The sequence below is a fragment of the Nyctereutes procyonoides genome, unplaced genomic scaffold (genome assembly GCF_905146905.1).
Source record: "Nyctereutes procyonoides isolate TBG_1078 unplaced genomic scaffold, NYPRO_anot_genome, whole genome shotgun sequence".
NCBI classification, from domain to species: Eukaryota; Metazoa; Chordata; class Mammalia; order Carnivora; family Canidae; genus Nyctereutes; species Nyctereutes procyonoides.
Window position 1 is genome coordinate 32,192,784 of NW_026575126.1, and position 20,792 is coordinate 32,213,575.

A 20,792-nucleotide genomic window follows, 5' to 3' on the forward strand; every position below is an offset into this window, starting at 1 on the left:
TCCTAGACAACATCTAGGAGAAACCAGGCACGGTCTTCCCAGTATCTTCTGGTGGAGTTGCAAGGGTATGCTTAATTTGGCCACTAATAATGTGTGACAACACAGCTGCAGTGTTGTCAGTCAGGGAGGCTCAATCAAGCTTTGCTGTCCATGGTTTTATTGGAGGTCAGCCACACAGGCCTGTAGCACCTGCATGACACTGTTACTCAACTACTGAGCTACTTAGTTTCCGGTCCCCCAGAGCATACACTATAAATCATATTGTTAGCATAAACCAGTTGATCAAACCAGTCTGTTATAGCCAAGGTCTTTAGACATAGAAACACACATTTAGAAGGTAAAATATTCCAAAGGCTTCTATGAGCAGAATGACTAGTTCTTCTTTGTGAATGTACAGATTTTAGACAACTTAGAGCTGCTGAGTTAACCCTTTCTTGCACAAAAAGGAACAAGTTAAAATAGAAGCTACTATTGATAAAAATGAAGCTTTGATGTTTTCAAAGATGTACAGCTTTAAGTAATACGATCTTTTCCTTGAATGGTTCTGATATGCACACATTTCAGTTCCAAAGGTTTAGATAAAATAGCACCTCCAACAACATGGTTTCATTTTTAATTACCACAAAGTATTAAATATAATTACATAAAGTACAATTTTGCTGCTGGTTCTGAGCCCACATATTTGTATGTAAACAACAGCATACATCATGATCAGTGACCAGTCACGTGAGTTTCTGGGACCCACTTATACACAGATGCAAAGTGTATAGTTGTGTTACCTCTTTGCCTTCCGGTAATAAACCTAGTAAACCTAGTAAACCTTCCATAACAAAGATGGAAACACATAATATGGAATGTATATATTATATGTATATTTGTGCATATGTATGGATGGCATAGATGATAGAATTTATGTTTTTTTATGATACTTTAGAGATTTTATGCATATGTGCATAATATAGGTAGATACTATACATGAAATCGCTAATCCTTCATATTGTGCCAGTGCCACCATTCAAGAGACTCTAAATATACTTCTCTGGAGAACTTAGTGAAGGTGAACCCATCAACATAAATGAGAAAAGTGGTTATGGTAAAAGAGTGAAGATAACCTAGAGCAAGTGAAAATTACAAAAAACTTCATATTAAAAAAAAACTCAAATATTTCATGACATTAAAAGTGCAAAGGATGGGGCACTTGATAGCTCAGTCGGTTGAGCATCCAGTTCCTGGTTTTGGCCAAGGTCATGATTTCTGGGTTGTGAGATCGAGCCCCCATCACCACCTCGGGCTTGATGCTCAATGGGGAGTCAGCTTGTCCTCCCTCCCCTTCTGGCCTTCTCCCCACTCTCTCTTTATCTCTTTCTCTAAGATAAATGAATAAAATATTTTTTAAAAAAGTACACAAGATAATTATGTGAAATGTTAGTGATAGAGGTGTTAGCTAACACTATAGTGATAAGCTTATTGCAACTTACAGATCTATCAAATCAGCTCTTTGTATGCCTTAAACTTACACAATGTTATATGTCAGTTATATCTCAACAAAAGAAATTTAAACAGTGCAAAGGACAAAATGTTTAAGATCCAAACTTAGAAAGGAATCTGGGGGCTCCTGGGAGGTTCAGTCAGTTAAGTGTCTGCCTACCTTTGGCTCAGGTTGTGATCTCAGGGTCCTGGGATCGAACCCTGCATGGTGCTCCCTGCTCAGTGGGGAGTCTGCTTCTCCCCCTTCCTCTGCCTCTTCCACCTCTCATTCCTCCTTTCTTTCACTCTCTCTCTGAAATAAATTAATAAAACCTTTTCTTTTTTTAAGAAGAAAGGAGTCTGAAAATTCTGTAAGGCATTGAAAAGATACTTAATATTATAATTTATACAGAAAGAATAAGGCAATCACTCTTTGAACTGCTCTTGATAATTTTTTACAAAGAAAATAAAACATTTTAATTTTATTTTTTAAAAAGATGTTATTTATTTATTCATGAGAGACACAGAGAGAGAGAGACAAAGACATAGGGAGATGGAGAAGCAGACTCCCTGCTGGGAGCCTCATGTGAGACTCAATCCCCGATCCTGGGATCAGGCCTTGAGCGGAAGACAGACACAACCACTGAGCCACCCAGGTGCCCCTAAATAAACATTTTAACCCTTATGTTTCCAATGTTTTAAATTACAATGTGCTAAGTAAGTCTAGGTTTTAGTACATTTTTCATTTCCTCGTACATTTATAATCAACAGTATGAAAGGTTGTAATGTTTTAACAAAAATTTGCTAAAGGTCGTAGAACATCCACAATTTTTCCATTGAATAGTAAAATTACTTTGTATAGTTTGAGGTGCTTGGGAGGTTCAGTCAGTGGGGCAGCTGACTCTTGATTTTGGCTTGTGTCATGATCTCAGTTTCATGGGATCCAGCCTTGTGAAGGGCTCCACACTCACGAGAAGTCTGTTTGGAATTCTCACTTGCTGCAATGGACTGTACTTGATAGATTTCTAATAATTTTTTTAAGTGTGCTCTTTAGGGGCACCTGGGTGACTCAGTGGTTGAGTGTCTATCTTTGGCTGAGGTCATGATCCCGGGATCCTGGGATCAAGTTCTGCATTGGGCTCCCTGCATGGAGCCTGCTTCTCCCTATGTCTCTGCCTCACTGATTGTGTTTCTCATGAATAAATAAAATCTTTAAAAAAAAAAAAAAGTACTCCTTGATATTATGTTCCCACTTTTACTTTAAAAAAATTGTAAGGTTGGTAACTCTTGTGATTTATTTTAGTCAAATTCAATATAATTGTGATATTTTGCAGTAAATATGTGTATTTTGATAGGAAGAAGCAAAGAAAATGACTTCCTTATATTCATTTAGGTGTGTTATTTGGTAGTTCTCCAACATTAATTTGGTTTAATTTGGTTAATTTAATTTGGTTATAAACAATAATCATTGGGATTTTTTTATACTCTAATCGGTTGGTAATATATTTTCCAAAAACTTGTCTATAATTGTGATTTCCATGTACCAGTTATCATTATGCTGTTCTTTATACTTACAGTTTGCTTTGCCATGGGTAAGAAACAATTACTTAGATTATTTTGATATACAATTAAGGGAAGAGCAAATTGTGCTTGATTGAAAACATATTGTAGGAATTGATTTTTAAGTCTATTAGATCTTTGGGACTTCCCACACACAGACATTTTAGATGGCTGTAGTTATATAGACTTCGACTTTACAGGAGTAGAATTTAGTGATTCACTTACAGATAGCACCAGTGTTCATCACACATAGGTATTTTGTTTCCATATATATTTTCATTGTAACATTTTTCTTCATCTTGTTCTCTCCCTGTTTAAAAGAATTTTAGGATGTTAGCAGCTTGAATTCCACTACTGCTGCTAGGAGAGAGGAAGGCATACTGAGACACAACATTTCTCCTTTTTAGAATTTAAAGTTTGAGTACAAAAGCTGAATATGAAACAACATGTCTTCACTGTAATCTCTTTGGTAGGATGAAGTTTATATCCTCAGTATGACTTCAGTATGTCACTGAGCAAACCCTGAGCTTTATTTCTATATTTCTTCAGCTGGAAAAAAAAAAAAAAACCCAAACCAAAAACCAAAAAATTTGAAGTGGAAAGAGATTTCTGAACTAGTTACTCTTTTAAGTTTTTCATTAGGATCTTATTGATATGTTTTGTGGTGCTAACATTTTAAAGTTAAAAGATTTTTCTGAATCCAAAAAAAAAAATTAAGATTTCAAAGACCTTTTTGTTTGGACTTTTACAAATTGCAATTAGTTGAAGGAACAGAAATTGCCTATTTCTACTTAATTTCTTCATGTATTTAGCCGCTGTAAACTAAGAGGGGCTATGTTTGTGCATATGTGTATAGATACATGTTTATGATATATCTAAATGATTTAATATTTCTATCATTTTGTTACTTTTATTTACTTCAAGTAAGTAATTTTTTGCATGTGGTACATACATATTTATGTAAATTCACATTATACTATACATTTGGAAAGACAGAATAAATCATAAATAAAAATATTAAAAGTAAAAGTGTACGCAAATTTTAAAGTCAATATGGACTGGAGAATGAGGAGATGATTTTATTCAGGCTGTTGAAATAAAATATTCATTATGGCAAGTATCTCAAATAAAAGGAAAGAAGCTTGCAGGTTTACAGAGCTAGCTACAAGGGACTCATTCATGATTCTCAGAGGAGTTTTAGGGAGAAATGGAGTGTTACCCGTCTGATTTCCAGTCTTCATATCTAACTTTTGTAAATATATAAATGCCATTTTATTGCATAAAGCACTGAATATATCTAAAATCAACTGCTTTTCACACAAACACTGCATTCTTTTAAGTATAAGCTCCTAGAAATTTTTGTAACTTATTTTAAGGAATTACAAAAATGTATATCCCATATGTAAAATATCAGTATAAAATACAATGTTAGGCCACCTGGGTGGCTCAGTAGTTGAGTGTCTGTCTTTGGCTCAGGGCGTGATCCTGGGGTCCTGGGATCAAGTCTCACATCGGGCTCCCCACAGAGAGCCTGCCTCTCCCTCCGCCTGTGTCTCTGTCTCTCTCTCTGTGTCTCTCATGAATAAATAAATAAAATCTTTAAACTTAAATGAATAAAATAAAATCAATGTCTTTTAAAGCCTTTTCAGCATTAACCAGAGGAGTAAAACAAAAACACATTAAAATAGTACATGATGCACACTAATATAAAAAACATTTTTAAGCCATATAAGAACTTGAAAATCAAATCATTTTAAGTAGTAAGATTTACACATTCAATTAACAGAGTATGATGTTGAGCAGTATGAAACTCACCACTTTCATAAGAAAAGATTGAAAAAAATCAAAATGTCTGCCCTTATATAGCTAACTCAGCATTAAGGAAATATTTAATAATTTTACATTTATATATGTAATATGTGATCTATTTTTCTGTTTTCTTCTCTTTTTCTATTTCCCCACACCATCGCTGAATATATACTAAACAAATGGCCATAGAGGGTAGATATTACTGGCTAAGATATTTTAAAGGATGAAAGACTAGAAAATACAGATTTATGATGTGTCTTGAAAATAACAATTTACTAGAGGATTGGATATTTATAGGAACATTCGTGGAATAAAAATTCATTAAATTGCTTAACTGCATTAGGTATTTAATAAATGTAGGGCAGTAAGCACAAGTTTTCATTATAAGATTCCAATTTCTTGAACTCACTGCCCATGAAGCCTGAGATGGCATGCAAAGGAATATTGATAACTGCTGAAATTAAACGTAGAATTAAAACAGTCATTTGATAAAGAGAAATATATATCTATTTATGGCTATTTAAACATTTTTATTAAAAGAGAAATTTTAGAGACATTTACTTATGTGTACAGAACTAAAAATATATAAATGTATTTATGTGGTACAGTCTAAATAATACTAATAAATAACAGAAGTAAAACTTGAAAAATATATGAACTTGAAATAAATTCTCCTTGTAAGCCCTAGGAAGTATTATTACTTTATTTTTAATTTCTTCCAAATTTTGTACATTCTTTCTTACTTTGATGGTTACAAGCCCCACCCTATTAGAATTAATTTCAGAATAATAAAATATAATACTTCTTTACTTCAAATTTTTGTAAATTTTAATATCAAACTTACACATATATTGACTTCAGTGAAATACTTAAGATTTTTCTCTCTAGATTTTTGTTTATTCATTTATTCAACTACCTTTCACTTAATGCCTAGAACTTTTTTTTGTATATTTTTTTATTGGAGTTTGATTTGCCAACATACAGCATAACACCCAGTGCTCATCTGTCAAGTGCCCCCCTGAGTGCCCGTCACCGAGTCACCCCATCCCCCTGCCCACCTCCCTTCCACCACCCCTTGTTCTTTTAAGCACTGTAATTAGAATACAGTTGTGAACAAAACCAGTACCAATGCCCTGATAATATGAAGCTTCCACTCTTATAGAAAAGTTATAAATTATACTATATATATATGATTATTGTAAAAGATGCCTTTGATATTCTGTAGGAGTATTTAATAAAAGAATCCAAATTAGTCTTTGCCCTGAGGCAGGCACACTTACAAAGGAACAATGGAAGTAAGTAATATCTTTTCAGGCACAGGAATTCTGGTCCAGAGTTTGAAGTAATCATGGCCATTAAAGGAATGAATAAAGGTAGGTCACTCTAGCTAACATATTGTATTAGCCAGCATTCTCCAGAGAAATAGTTCCAATAGGATACACAGAGAAATACATGAGGAGTGTTATTATAGGAATTGGCTCACACGGTTTTGGTGGCAGTGAAGTCCTGAGTCTGCCATCACTACATGCTAGGGAATAAGGAAAACCAGTAGTATAATGCAGTCTGAGTCTGAAGGCCTGAGAGTCCATGATGTGTGTACCAGGGTATGATGCCCCAAGAACGAGGAGCTCTGATGTCTAGTTGCAAAGCATTGTTGGCTGGATTTTGGATCTGTTGAAATATCAACAGAAAGTGAATTGTTTTATACATTAGAACCCTGACTTATATTTGATAAAGGTGATCATAGCTGAAGGATAAATCAAAAGGAACAGGAGTTGATGTGAAAGACCAATTAAGAGAATATTACAGTAATCCACAGGAAAATATGATGGTCATTTCACAGTGAAGAAGAATATAGTTTCAGAGAGTTAAATGGAGCAGAATATACTGGATTTGTAAAATTGATAAGAAAGGAGAGAAAGGATCAAGAATAATTCTAGGTTTTGGATTAAGGAAATTGGGTAAACCATGGTATAATTTCCTGATTTAGGCAGAACAGAAAAAGCATTATGTTTGCAGGGGAAAATGGTGTTAAATAGGAAATGCCTGTGAGACATCTAAAGGTGGATGTTAAAGCAAGGTACATGCCCAGGCCCTGGATAGATATTAGCTGTAGATATAAGTATGATGTATTTTTCATATAGATTATAATTGAGTCAATGAGAGTAGATGCAGAGTGAAAAGAAAAATAAAACGGTAAGTATAAATCCCAGGAAACCTCTAATAATGAATGTATTGATAAGAAGAAACTAATAAGGGGCACCTGGGTGGCTTAGTTGATTAAGTGTCTGCCTGTAGGTTGGGTTGTGGTCCAGTGTCCTGAGATAGAGCCCCACATCGAGCTTCCTGTTCAGTGGGTGTCTGCTTCTCCCTCTCCCGCTGCCCCTAAGTGTGCTTGCTGTGTCTCTCTAGTGTTCTCTCTCTCAAATAAATAAATGAAATCTTAAAAAAAAAAAAAAGGAGGAACTGACAAAATACTAAGGAGTGTCTAAAAAAATAACAGGAAAAATTAAAATGGCATTTTATGGTATTATAAAATCCAAGAAGAAGAATATTTCTAGAGAGAAGCAGGCCCAGTCCTAGAGGGTGTAGGTGTGAGGGCACAGCAGATTACAATTAATGTATATCGATTGCCTTTCTGATATGGAGTTTTTAACAATGTTTGAGGAAAATTGTGGAACAGTTTTCCATTTAGCTTCTCTTGGTATGAGACTAGGAATAGCTAGCTGATTAACATTTGGAAATAGTATGTATAAGAAACTCCAGAGGAAAGTTTGCTTCTTTTAGCCTCACTGAGGAACTGTCTACTTAAATCTGGAAAACAGTTACCAGATACTAATACTACATTCATTTTTCTTTTGTTAAATATATATATGAAATATAATGTATATGGTATAATGTGTATGATATAATATATGTGATGGTAAAGATTTCCCTGATAATTTAGAATTGTCCTGTCTATACCTGCAAAGAAACATATTTTCTTCGTTCATTTTTCAGAGACTTACTTGGTATATTTACCAGTACTGTTTTATTTTCATTTTGATAGAATCATATAAAAACATCCCGTTATAAAAATTTTTGATAATTAATTTGTAATAAGAATTTTAGGTTTACCCCATTATCAATATCACTCACTGGTACGATACATTTATTACAGTTGGTGAACCTACAGTGATACATCATTATCACCCTGAATTTAATGTTTACCTAAAGATTCTATGAATTTGGACAAATGCATAACGACATATATTTGTCATTATCTTATCATATATAGTATTTTCAATGCCTGAAAATCCCCTATGCTTTGCCTGTTTATTCCTCCCCCCACCACTTCTGACAACCAACCACTGATCTTTGTATTGCCTTCATAGTTGTGCATTTTCCAAAATATCATATAGTTAGAATCATGAAGTATCTAACTTTCTCAGATTGGCTTCTTTTACTTAGTAATAAGTGTCTTACTTAATCTATGTCTTTTCATGACTTCTTTTTAACACTGAATAATATTTTATTGGCTGCATGGTACCACGGTTCATTAATCCATTAATCGACTGAAGGGTATCTTGGCTGCTTCCAAGTTTCAGCATTATGGATAAAACTGCTTTACACATCCATTTTGATAAACATCAATTATGTTTTATAAACATCAGGTGGACATAAATTTCCAACTCCTTCAGAAAAATTCCAAAGAGCATGATTGCTGGATAAAATGGTAAGATTATGTTTAGTTTTGTCAAAAACCATCAGATTGTTTTCCAAAATGGATATACCACTTTTAAAAAAAATATTTTATTTATTTATTCATGAAAGACACAGAGAGAGACAGAGAGGCAGAGACAGAGGCAGAAGGAGAAGCAGGCTCCACTCCGGGAGCCCGATGCAGGACTTGATCCTGGGTCTCCAGGATCACGCCCTGGGCTGAAGGCGGCGCTAAACCACTGAGCCACCCACGCTGCCCCAAAATGGATATACAATTTTGCATTCCCACCGCAGCGTATAAGAATATGGCAGTCAATGTTCTGGATTTTAGCCATGCTAACAGGTGTGTGATGGTATCTCACTGTTTTAATTTGCATTTCCCTGATAACGTGTGATGTTGAGAACCTTCTCTTATGCTTATTTGCCTTCTTTGTATCTTCTTTGCCAAAGTATCTCTTTTTTTTTCAATTTTATTTATTCATTCATGAGAGACACACAGAGAGGCAGAGACACAGGCAGAGGGAGAAGCAGGCTGCACACAGGGAGCAGATGTGGGACTCGATCCTGGGACTCTGGGATCATGCCCTGAGCCAAAGGCAGACAGACGCTCAATTGCTGAGCCACCCAGGAGTCCCTGGCAAGGTATCTCTTAAGATCTTTGTCCCAATTATTAATCAGGTTGTTGTTTTCCTACTGTTGAGTTTTAAAAGTTATTTGTATGTATTTTTAATAAAAATTCTTTATCAGATATGTCTTTTGCAAATATTTTCTCCAAGGCTGTAGCTTGTCTTAATTCTCTTGATATTGTCTCTCATGGAGCAGAAGTTTTTAATTTTATTGATGTCTATCTTATCAGTTGTTTATTTCATGTATCACGTTTTTGGTATTGGATCTAAAAAGGTGTTACCATATCCATGGTCATCTAGATTTTCTCCTATATTATCTTCTAGGAGTTTTAGAATTTCACATTATATAGTTAGGTCTGTGATCCATTTTGAATTCATTTTTCTAAATGGTATATTATTGTTGTCTAGATTTTCGTGTCTTCATGCAGATGTCCAATTGCTCTGAAACTCTTAATAGAAAAGACAATCCCTGTTATTGTCTTGGCTCCTTTGTCAAAGATCAGTTGATATTACTTATGTGGGTCTGTGTCTGGACTGTCTAAACTGTTCTATTTATCAGTGTATTCTTTTGCCAATAGTATGCAGTCTTAATTACTATCGAGTTATGTAAGTCTTGAAGTCAGGTAGTGTCAGTCCTCCAACTTTGTTCTTCAGTATTGTGTTGGCTGTTAAGAATCTTTGCATCTCCACATTTACGTAGGATTAATTTGTCCAAAAAAATAAAAATAAAGAAATAAAAATAATTAATTGGTCCATATCCAAAAAATAACCTGCTGGGATTTTGATTTAGATTTCATAGAATCCATAGATCAAGTTGTGAAGAATTGACCTTTTAATAATATTCAATTCTCCTATCCATGGCTTGGAATATTTTCCCATTTATTTAGGGTTTTTTTTCATTTTGTTCATAAGACATTTGCAGTTTTATCCCATAGTTCTTATGCATATTCTTAGATATACTTAAATATTTCATTTTTGAGGAGTGTTCATGTAAGTAGAATTGTGTTTTTCATTTTAAATCCACTTGTTCATTGTTCAGATATAGGAAGTCAATTGACTTTTTTATTTTAACCTTGTATCCTGCAATTTTGGTATGATCATTTATTAGTTCCAGAAAAGTTTGTTGTTGTTGTTGTTGATTCACTTGGATTTTCTATGTAGATAATCATGTCATCTGTGAACAAAGACAGTATTATGTCTTTCTTCCCACTCTGTATACATTTGTTTTCTTTTCTTGTTCTATTGCATTAGCAAGAACTTCCATTAAGATGTTGAAAAAGGAGTGGTAAGAGGGGACATCCTTGCTTTGTACCAGATTTTAGTAGGAAAGCTTCAAGTTTTTTTACCATTAATTATGTTGTTAACTGTAGGATTTTTACAAATACTCTTTATCAAGTTGAGAAAATTTTCCCATATTACTAGTTTCCTGAGTTTTTATCATAAATTGATGATGAATTTTCTCAAATGTTTTTCTGTATATATTGAGATGATCATATGTTTTTTTTTTTCTTTTTTAGTTCCTTGATATGATGTATTACATTAGTTGTTTTTTTGAATGTTGAACCCATATTGCATACCTAGAATAAATCCTACCTGATTGTATATCATTTTAAATACTATTTTGGATTCAATTCTCTAATATTTTGTTAAGGGTTTTTGCATATATGTTCATGAAATATACTGGTCTCTATTTTTCTTTTCTTGTAATTTCTTTGTCTGTTTATGTATTGGGTAATACGGGCCTTGTAGAATGAATCAGGAAGTATTACCTTTACTTCTTTCTTCTGAAAGAGATTATAGAGGGTTAGTAAAATTTCTTCCTAGAATTAACCAGTGAATCCAATTGTACAAAATTTTCACAATATGATCCTCAGTTCCAGGTCAAAGGTAGAATTTGGGAGAAGGATCACTAAAATACATTTCCAGTTCAGAGATTCAGTAGCTTTCCGATATCAGGGATCTCAAATATTTATAAAAAGGAAAACACTGGAGATAGGTATAAACAGTCATATAAGGCAGTCATTGTATGCCTTTATCTATCTCTAGCCATTTCTCAACTTTGAAAACCTATACCAGGAATAAACTAGTAAATACATTTAATATCATACTTTTCTTAACTTAATATCACATAAACTCTGAAGGAAGTAAACATGCCCCCATTTAAATCATTCTTCCAGAGTCTAGAAGCATAAAGTAGATTAAGAAGGATGATCAAAGTAGTCAAATAAACAAATTACTTAAACCTCCCTTGATATTTGTATTTCCCTAATATAAACTCTAGTCAGTAACCCATTGGGAATTGATTGATAGCCAGTATTAAATTGTGAATTACTCATCTGTAAATTAGATATCCATTTCATCAATAAATTTGTGTACTAATTTATCTAAATTCACAATCACATGCCTTATCTAGAAATCTTCTGTAGAAGAGGTTATAATTAGAAGTAGAACATATGATCACATAATTCAAACAACTAAGGGTTATAACCATTTTATTATTTTCCCCATCACAACCAGCTATTACATATTTCTATAAATTTTCCTTCTTTCCTTCTATAAACATATCCACTATCATGTTTTTTCTCTTTAGTCCTTTTTTTATAGGCTTTCATCTTTCACCTAGATGCTTGTAATAATTGCATTAAATACTCCCATTTTCAATATCATACCCACCAAGACACACTAAAGGCAATTTTTTTTTATATTCCTACAATAAACTGTTATGATGCCTCATTATACCAAGTGCCAGAAGACAAATAGTTACTTTCTGCCATTCCATGAAAGATCCTTATTCTGTGTCTAAAATGTATCCATTCTTGCATTTATGGGCATTTGATTGGTTTCTAGGTTTCTGCTATTGCAAACACTTTTAATATCAATAGCTTCAAAAACTTTGGTGTGTGATTATGAATGTCTCTATTGAATGTACATAAATATGGGATAAGTGAGTCAGAGATTGCACATCTTCAACTTTCCAAGATGATGTCTAATTTTTTCCAATGTTTCTAGAAACTTATACTTTCAAATATCAATATATTACAATCTCCCATTATATTGTTTGCCAGTTTTTAGTACTGTGAAACTGTAAATTTCACCAACATACTGAATACAAAGTTGTATTTCTTATAATATTTTGCATCTCCCCTATTAAAATTAAGTAGAACATTTTAATATGTTTTTATTTTTTTTAAGATTTTATTTGAAAGAGAGAGAGATCATGAGGAGAGGTTGGGTGGGACAGACTCCCCACTTAACAGGAGCCTAATGAGAGGTTTGATCCCAGGACCCTGAGATCATGACCTGATCCAAAGGCTAAAGTTTAACCAACTGAGCCATCCAGGCATCCTTTTTTAAATGGTAATTTCTACTTATATTTAATTCCTATTTTAAAATCTGAGTCTTGCTAGGGTTTCAAAAATCATATGATTAAAGTAATTATCATAGTTTAATCTCACACCATTTGTTTAGATCCCAAGAGAGTTCAACAAAATGAATTCATGTCTACTCTGTGTAATTGATTTCTAAACTATTAGGGATAAGACAAACGTTACATAATATTTTTATGTTAGCATTTCATTATTTCTTTCTTTATGGTTTTGTATACATATGAAGTGGTATATTTGACCATAAAAATTAGGATTTTAAAAGGCTTCCAAGGATATAACTGTGCATTTAATTGATAAGGACTCTTGTTTATGTTCATGGTTTTAGTATCAGTGTTCTTTCAAACTAAAGAATCATTTTTCAGAAGTCATTAATTTGCATATAAGAACACAAAAGTAGAGTTTTTTTTCGGGAATAAGTATTAAAAGAATTTAAATTCTTTTACTCCACCTGACATAAGTACTATGATTTACAAAGAAATCAAGGAAATGGTTCATTCCATCAACCAAGTATCTATGAAGATTACTGCAACTGATACGGTAGTCTAGAAAATACAGAGAAGAAGATCTAAATTAAAGGCTGTAGTCTAGACCTGCATCATGGTATCAAGCATATGCAGATAAAAAGACACAGAAATGTAGGAATATTTGAAAGGTTACTGTTTTTATGTTGTTCAAATTATTCTCTCAAATAAGGCAGCAATTTATGTACTGTTTATATATGCCACAGATTTCGCTTATGAAGTCTTTGAAGCACTGTCTAGACTTTAACAGATTTATGGCTCTATACTACTTCACTGTGTGTAATGCCATCAAATCTTACCATTTACTTCAGTTATCTGCTCTCACAATAAAAGACAAAAATCACACTGGTATACACTGATGTAAAATTAGATTATAATACCACATTAATAGAATGCCTCCCTCTAGATTTTAAACTTCATGAAATCAGAGCCCGTGTCTGCTTGTTTATTATTCTGTGTTCAGTGTTTTTCTTAGTAGTGGCCACATATTGCAAAACTTAACATACATTTCCTGAAAAAATAAAAATAAGAATTATTACCTATAACAATATCATGCTATATTTATATATGAGAATAAAAATGAAAACATTTTAAAATAAAACATTTTAATTCAAAGCACCTATTGTGTAAATATACTCTGATTTTCTTGCTTTAGAGTAAACAAGATGGCTTTATTAATGGCATAAACATTTGTGAAGGAAAATGTGAATGAATACATATTTATCAGTGGGAAGAGAATATTCTTTAAATATCAACCATATCTGGAAATAATTGGTTTGATTTAGTCTTAAATTATTCATCTTGTAAGGCAAGATGCAAGCATGCATGCCTCTATAGGTATTATATCTCCAAGAAAATAATGCATCTATTCTAGTTTGCATCTGATCTTTACTTTTGTTCTTCAAATTAAGTCCTTCCAAGAAAAACTAAATAAAAAAGTCTCTTAGGGTTAATGGAATAACCCAAAACACAGACCCAAAGCCATAGCATCTTCAAAGCTATTATTTGCTGAAAATCTGTACTCGTTGCCATGGAAATTATCCTGATAAAATCCATATGTAGAGATAAAATAGCAAGAACAATTTAACTACAAATAATGTAGAATAATGTATAGAATAAAACTGAAAATTGAATTATGACAAAAATTTAACCAAAGAAAATATTTTATGTTAATAATGTATTTTTTCTTTTGTTAGTATACGGTGATTATATTATTTTTGCATTAGAAAGAGTTCCAAAAAGTGAATTAAGTTTAGAATGATTTTGTAAGTTGACTGCTGTCTTTCAAAGTTAGAGATTTATAGGAGAAAATGCTCATCACATGATTTATATTTACAGTTTGTTCCAGAGAAATAGATATGAGTATTTTTGGTTAATAGGTAGTCAAGTTGATTTTCAGAAAGTAAAATATGTGTGTAAATTTCAATAGAGTATAATTTATACTAGTAGGAAATGCTATATACCACAAATTATTTAAGTTCACAGAATTTAACTTACCTCCAACCCCCAGCAAGAAAAAAATAAATACTTTTGATCAAAGGCAAGGGTAAAAGGTTAAAAATATGTTTTGCTGAAGGGAAACATAAGTCTACTCATATCAGTGATCCTTAAACTTTAGCATGCGAAGTAATGACATAGGGGATTGGCTAAAACACTGATTTCTGGTCTACCTCCTCATAGCTTCTAACCCTTTTGAATAGAGTTCCTAAATTTGCATTTATAACAAGTTTCTAACTTCTACTGATGATGCAGGGGCCACTTTTAGAGAAACACTGATCTAGATCCTTCCCTGAGGAATGTGTACATATATGTTGCATCTTGCTTATGCATTCATTTATCTGTGGGCCCTTGAGATGCTTCTATGCTTCATTTGACCATTGTGAATAATGCTGCTTGAACATAGGAGTATGAATATTTCAATACCTGCCTTTTAATTATTTTCAGTATGTACCCCAGAGCGGAATTACTGGATCATATGGTAATTCTATTTTTAATTTTTTGATAAAATTGTACTATTTTTGCACAATGGCTATACCATTTTACATTTGCACCAGCAATGCACAAGGGTTAAGTTTATCCATCTCTTTTCCAATGTGTGTTCTCTGTTTTCTTGATAAGAATAATCCTAATGGATATGATGTTATTGCAGTTTTCATTTGTATTTCCCTAATTATCAGTGTTGTTGAAAATCTTTTCATGTACTTATTGACTATGTGTATGCCTTCTTTGGAAACATGTCTCTTCAAATCTTTTGATTATTTTCTAATTGAGTTATTGTTGTAGTTGAGTTTTAAGTTTTCTATATTCTGGATATTAATCCTTATCAAATAAAAATTTACAAATATTTCTCCCATTCTGTAGATTACCTTTTTACTCTGTGGATAGTGTCTTTTGATGCACAAATTTTTAATATTTTCATGAACCTCATTTTGTTTATAGTGAAGTGCCTTTGGCATCAAATCCAATAAATCATAATCAAATCCAGTGCCATGAGGCTTTGTCCCATGTTTCTTCTTTTTTTTTTTTCTTAGACTCACTCATCATTAGATTCATAGTTTTTAAAACATGATGCAAATTACATAAAACATCTGAAATATTTACATGATTTTGGTATGCTTCTTTGGATTAACTTAAAATCAATTCTCTAGCAATTGGTACAAAAGCCAATAAGATCTACTGAGAAGATTCAAATAGGAAAAAGGCATTTGCCAAATCCTCTGATACCAAGAGTCATGAACATAATTATGTGCCTGGTTTTCATCTCTCATCTAACCCCCAGTGAACATTTACTTTGAAGGAATCAGTAATAAATTCAAAGAAAGGACAGAATCCATAGGGTGAGAATAAAAGATCAACATCTGGCTCTAAGTCTTCTCATATGCGTATATCCAAGCAATTACACAGTCTGAGCAACTGAGAATTGAGTTTACAATCTCATTGCAAATTTTAAAGAACTCCATACTTCAGTCCTTTCATTTTTGTGTGACTTAATCTATGTTCATGTTTGAATCTGTCCTCTGAATTCTTCAGAGCTGATTTATTTTTCTAATGTCATATGTGCCTCAGGCAGCATCCAGCTATCAGGTCTCTGCACACCTAGGAGCTAATTGGTGGAACTGCTTTCCATAAAATATTCATAACAGAAACTATTTTTAAAGTTAATTTCAAAACTATTTCTCTTTTCATTTTTATCTCAAATATTGCTACTGAAATTTTATGTGATATCTATCCTTACAGACAAACCCAAAAGGTATTGCAAGTTATGAACTTTCTTTAGAGAAAAGATGGTGTGAATTCACAGTAAGTGTCTCACTGTTTTGTATGCAGCTTGTCTTTATTGAAGGTTGACAGGAACCACTAATCACAGAAGACACTATAAAAACTTATATATTAATTTTTGAAAGCTCTTTGATGTTTTCAAGTATAATATGTTTTATTTTCTGTAAACTCTTTGGTCTTGGAAAAAAAACAAAACAATTTAATACTGGTGTACCCAAAATTAGAGTATCTATTTTCTTTTTTTTTTTTAATTTTTATTTATTTATGATAGTCACAGAGAGAGAGAGAGAGACAGAGACATAGGCAGAGGGAGAAGCAGGCTCCATGCACCGGGAGCCCGACGTGGGATTTGATCCCGGGTCTCCCGGATCGCGCCCTGGGCCAAAGGCAGGCGCTAAACCGCTGCGCCATCCAGGGATCCCTAGAGTATCTATTTTCTTTAATTTTGTCTTATTTGTATTTTTAGGTAATTATATAATTTTATATATCTAGAAAATTATTTCACAAAGATAACATGGAATTTCAGGGGTCCTGAAGTTCACTATAAATAATTTTTCATTTGAGGATGCATAGGAAGCTCATACCTAAATCCTAGCTCCAAAAGAATTTACTTAACATTTTAGTGCTCAATTATTTTATGAACAGAATTAGAATAATAATACTAACATCATAGTATTAATCAGATGATTAAATTGGGAATATATTTAAAATTCCTTCAAAAATTGAAGTTTCAAAAAATACTACCAGTTCTATCTTTAGTTGTTGATGTTATTATTGTTTGTTTTTAATGAATGTAATGATTTTGTCTGGGTCTGTATCAGGATGACTTTACTGCAAAAAAGAATCATTATTATGAAAGATCTATTCAAGTTTTAGAGTTCACCTCTCTATATATAAAGAAAAATTATTAATAATATTTAATATACATGCATTCTATACATTTGGTGTCTTAAATATTATTTAAAGACTTCTGGACTAGAAAAATTGTAAAGCATGCTATCTTAAAAAAGTAGAATCTTATTTTCAAAGAAAGTAAACAAGGAGAGTAAATATAAGTATGGTGAAGTGTAACTTGTAAAACTAAATATTAATATTGTTCCTAATAGGCAGCTATTTAAATATTGAGCATGGATGTTTTATGCCATACTAATAAGATAAACTAACAATGTTTCCTGGATAATTTCATGCTATTATTTCTCTAAACTTACATAAAGGGACCTATGGACCATAAACAGATTTGCCGAATTATGCTGTCTCCAAAGAGACTATGGAACACAAATTAAATATACCAACTCTCTGTAAACCTGATTAACTTAACTAAATATCTTTAATTTATGGGATTATTGATAGACTAATAATTAGAATCATCCATTTGGCTTTAGATATGTAAATTTCACAATTTGAATGGACATATTACTGATAATAATATTGTGTCTCTATTCTGTCATCTTTAGCAATGTTGCAGTGTAGATGAATTCTTATATATGGTGTTGGTGCATGTTAATATTTGAGATTTATTGCTTTAAACATGCAATTTATCTTTGTATCTTATATTTACTCATTTCCTTACTATTTTGCTGAACCTAATTATTCTTATGCCTGCTTCAGTCCATGTGAGGTTATTTTTATTCAACCTGAAGAACTTCTTGCACTATTTTAGTAGTGTTTTGCTACTGGTGACTAATGCTTGTACTTGTGTGTTGAGGGAGAGAAAAAGAGAGAGAGAGAGAGAGAGAGAGAGAGAGAAGGAAAAAGAATGAATATCTTTATTTTGCCTTTAATTTTGAATGATATTTTTTAGCTGGGTATAAAATCCTATTGAAGGTTTCATAAAAGGGTAGGGTGATGGGGGTGATGGGGTTCAGTCTAGTTCCTAAATTGAATGCTTTAGGTGAATAAGCAATCAGTGATAGCATTCTCAGTTTAGAGGTTTAAACACTTTCTGATTTGGATCCTTTTATTCCTACCAATTTGTTTTTTAATTACTGAGACTATCTCAATCCAGTATGTTTTTCAAAATTAATGTGGAGTGTTTGAAGATATCCAAAACCTATAAAATAAGGACATTTGAAGTACTTACTAAACCAAGTGAAGGGACTAAAAACAAAATCAAGTAATTCAGAAATTCATTTCATTGATGGAAGATGAACTGGAATCTTCATATCAAATGACTGTTCAAGAATCAGAATAATTAATAAAAATTTATTTATCCATGTCATCATTGCAAAATAAAATAGAAGTCTTAAGGCACATACTATTAAGTTTGTTAAAATAAAAAAAATCAAATTGGTGTTATACCCATTTGCAATACAAAGTAAAAGTATACAGTGAAGCAAAAATCTAAAGAAATTAAAGGAGAAAAAAATAATTTATTTTTAAGAGTTTTATTTATTTATTCATGAAAGACACAGAGACAGAGACAGAGGCAGAGACACAAATAGAGGGAGAAGCAGGCTCCATGCAGGGAGCCTGATGTGGGACTCAATCCCGGGACTCCAGGATCATGCTCAGGGATGAAGGCAGGCACTAAACTGCTGAGCTACCCAGGGATCCCAAGGAGAAAAAAATTTAACCATGATGTTAAGATTCTATATGATGAAATTATTATTTATTGCAGGAACAACTGGAAGTGTACCCATTCAATTGGCCAGAATGATATTACATAGTTAAAATTTTGCCTTTATCTTGAGATTCTGTTCTGTCCTCACACACTGACTGATTCTTGAAGCACAATTTTTCACCTAGAATATCACTTGTAACAACACATTGGAATGGACATGGAAATGCACTCCTTAGATCTTCTTTTAAGGAACTTATTACCCTAGTTGTCAGCAAACAGCCCTTAGCTGACCACCAGGATATACCTTTTCTTTTTTTTTTTTTTTCTTTTTTAGGATATACCTTTCCTGCAGAGACTCATAAATAAAGGTTATGCCAACTGAGCATCTCACCTTCAGTGACGAATTGAGGTGGGAACACAAAGGCCTCACTCACTATTTTGGCCCAATGTGAGACTTTTGTGATGGGCTATATGTGCTCCAAATCTCCCCTTATATGACTGATCAAGGCTTTGTTGAGCCTGCATCGCAGTTCAGCTTTTCCCTTTGCCCAGCGCTCTTTATTCCCCATAAACATTCTGTAGGTCAAATTCCCATTTTAGTATTTACTTCTGAAAATCATAACTTGTGGGACACAGAACACACTATGACATTATAGAAACCAGAATACAAAAAGAAAGGGACCTTGTAGCCATGCATGCTAGGTATTGCAATTTTCCATGTATTATACCTACATGAAAAAAAATGAGGCTATATTTTATCTACTTACATTATGATAAATCTTGGTCATGAACTTTTGGAAGAACAAACAACTTATGTTGGTCTAGTAGTACCACATAAAATTAAATATGCATCATTATTAGATGCTAGTAATTGAAATGTTCAACCTGTTATTCAGATATGTATTAAGTTAAAGATATTTGAATACTAAATAAATGAATAGAGTAAGAAAAGCAGAATCTTTGCTTTTAACACACATTGAACCAAGAAGTATCATTTTTTTGTTTGAGGAAGAATAAAAAAAATCTAGCACTAGTAATAAGATCTTACATTTTTAACTAAACTATGGGAAGTGGCTAGAGCATGAGGAACACAGTGCTGGAGATGTCACAGACCAGGGACCTGGAGCAGCACGGAGGTGGTGAATGAATAGCTTTTCAAATCTACAACAAAAATAGCCTCCAACAAAACTACATTGCAAAAAGTGGAAAAGAAACAATGGAAAGAGTAAAAGAATAGAAGAAGAAGAATTTGTGATGGAAACAGTAGTGGGTTCACATGTAGTGAATGGTAAGGTGGGGTATTTCCTGAAATAGAAGAGATTTACAGATGCTGACAATACTTGGGAACCTGAAGAAAATTGAGATTGTCCAGTTAACTGAAGCATTTATTTTCTTTCCTTTTTTTTAAAGATTTATTTAGTTGAGAGAGAGAGAGAAAGCACAAGCAGGAGGGGCAGAGGGAGAAGGAGAGAGAATTTCAAGCAGACCCTATGCTGAGCTTGTAGCTATGGAGGGGCTCCATTTCACCACCCTGAGACTAGGACCTGAGCTGAAATCAAGAGTCGGATGCTCTACCTACTGCACCACCCAGGCGCCCTGAAGTATTTCTTAATCCTCAAAAAATGGTTCAGAAAAGATGGTACAAAAAGACAATCTTTATCTGATGGTGAGTCTGATGATAGTAAATCGAAGAAGAAAAGAGATGCTGCTGATAAAACAAGAGGCTTTGTTAAATGTCTTGATCCTGAACTAGTAATTGGTGCCACAGATGGCAGTGGAGAATTAATGTTTCTCATGAAAATGAAGAGATTCAGATGAGGTTGACTTGGTGCTAGCAAGAGAGGCATATATGAAGTGTCCTTAAATTGTAATTGCCTTTTTA

The 20,792-nt window shown here is 33.0% G+C and overlaps 1 pseudogene; it reads left to right on the forward strand.

Annotated features, from left to right (window-relative positions):
* The first annotated feature begins 6,184 nt into the window (after nucleotides 1–6,184).
* On the forward strand, nucleotides 6,185–20,663 carry LOC129519804 (chromobox protein homolog 3-like; annotated as a pseudogene).
* The last annotated feature ends 129 nt before the right edge of the window (nucleotides 20,664–20,792 follow it).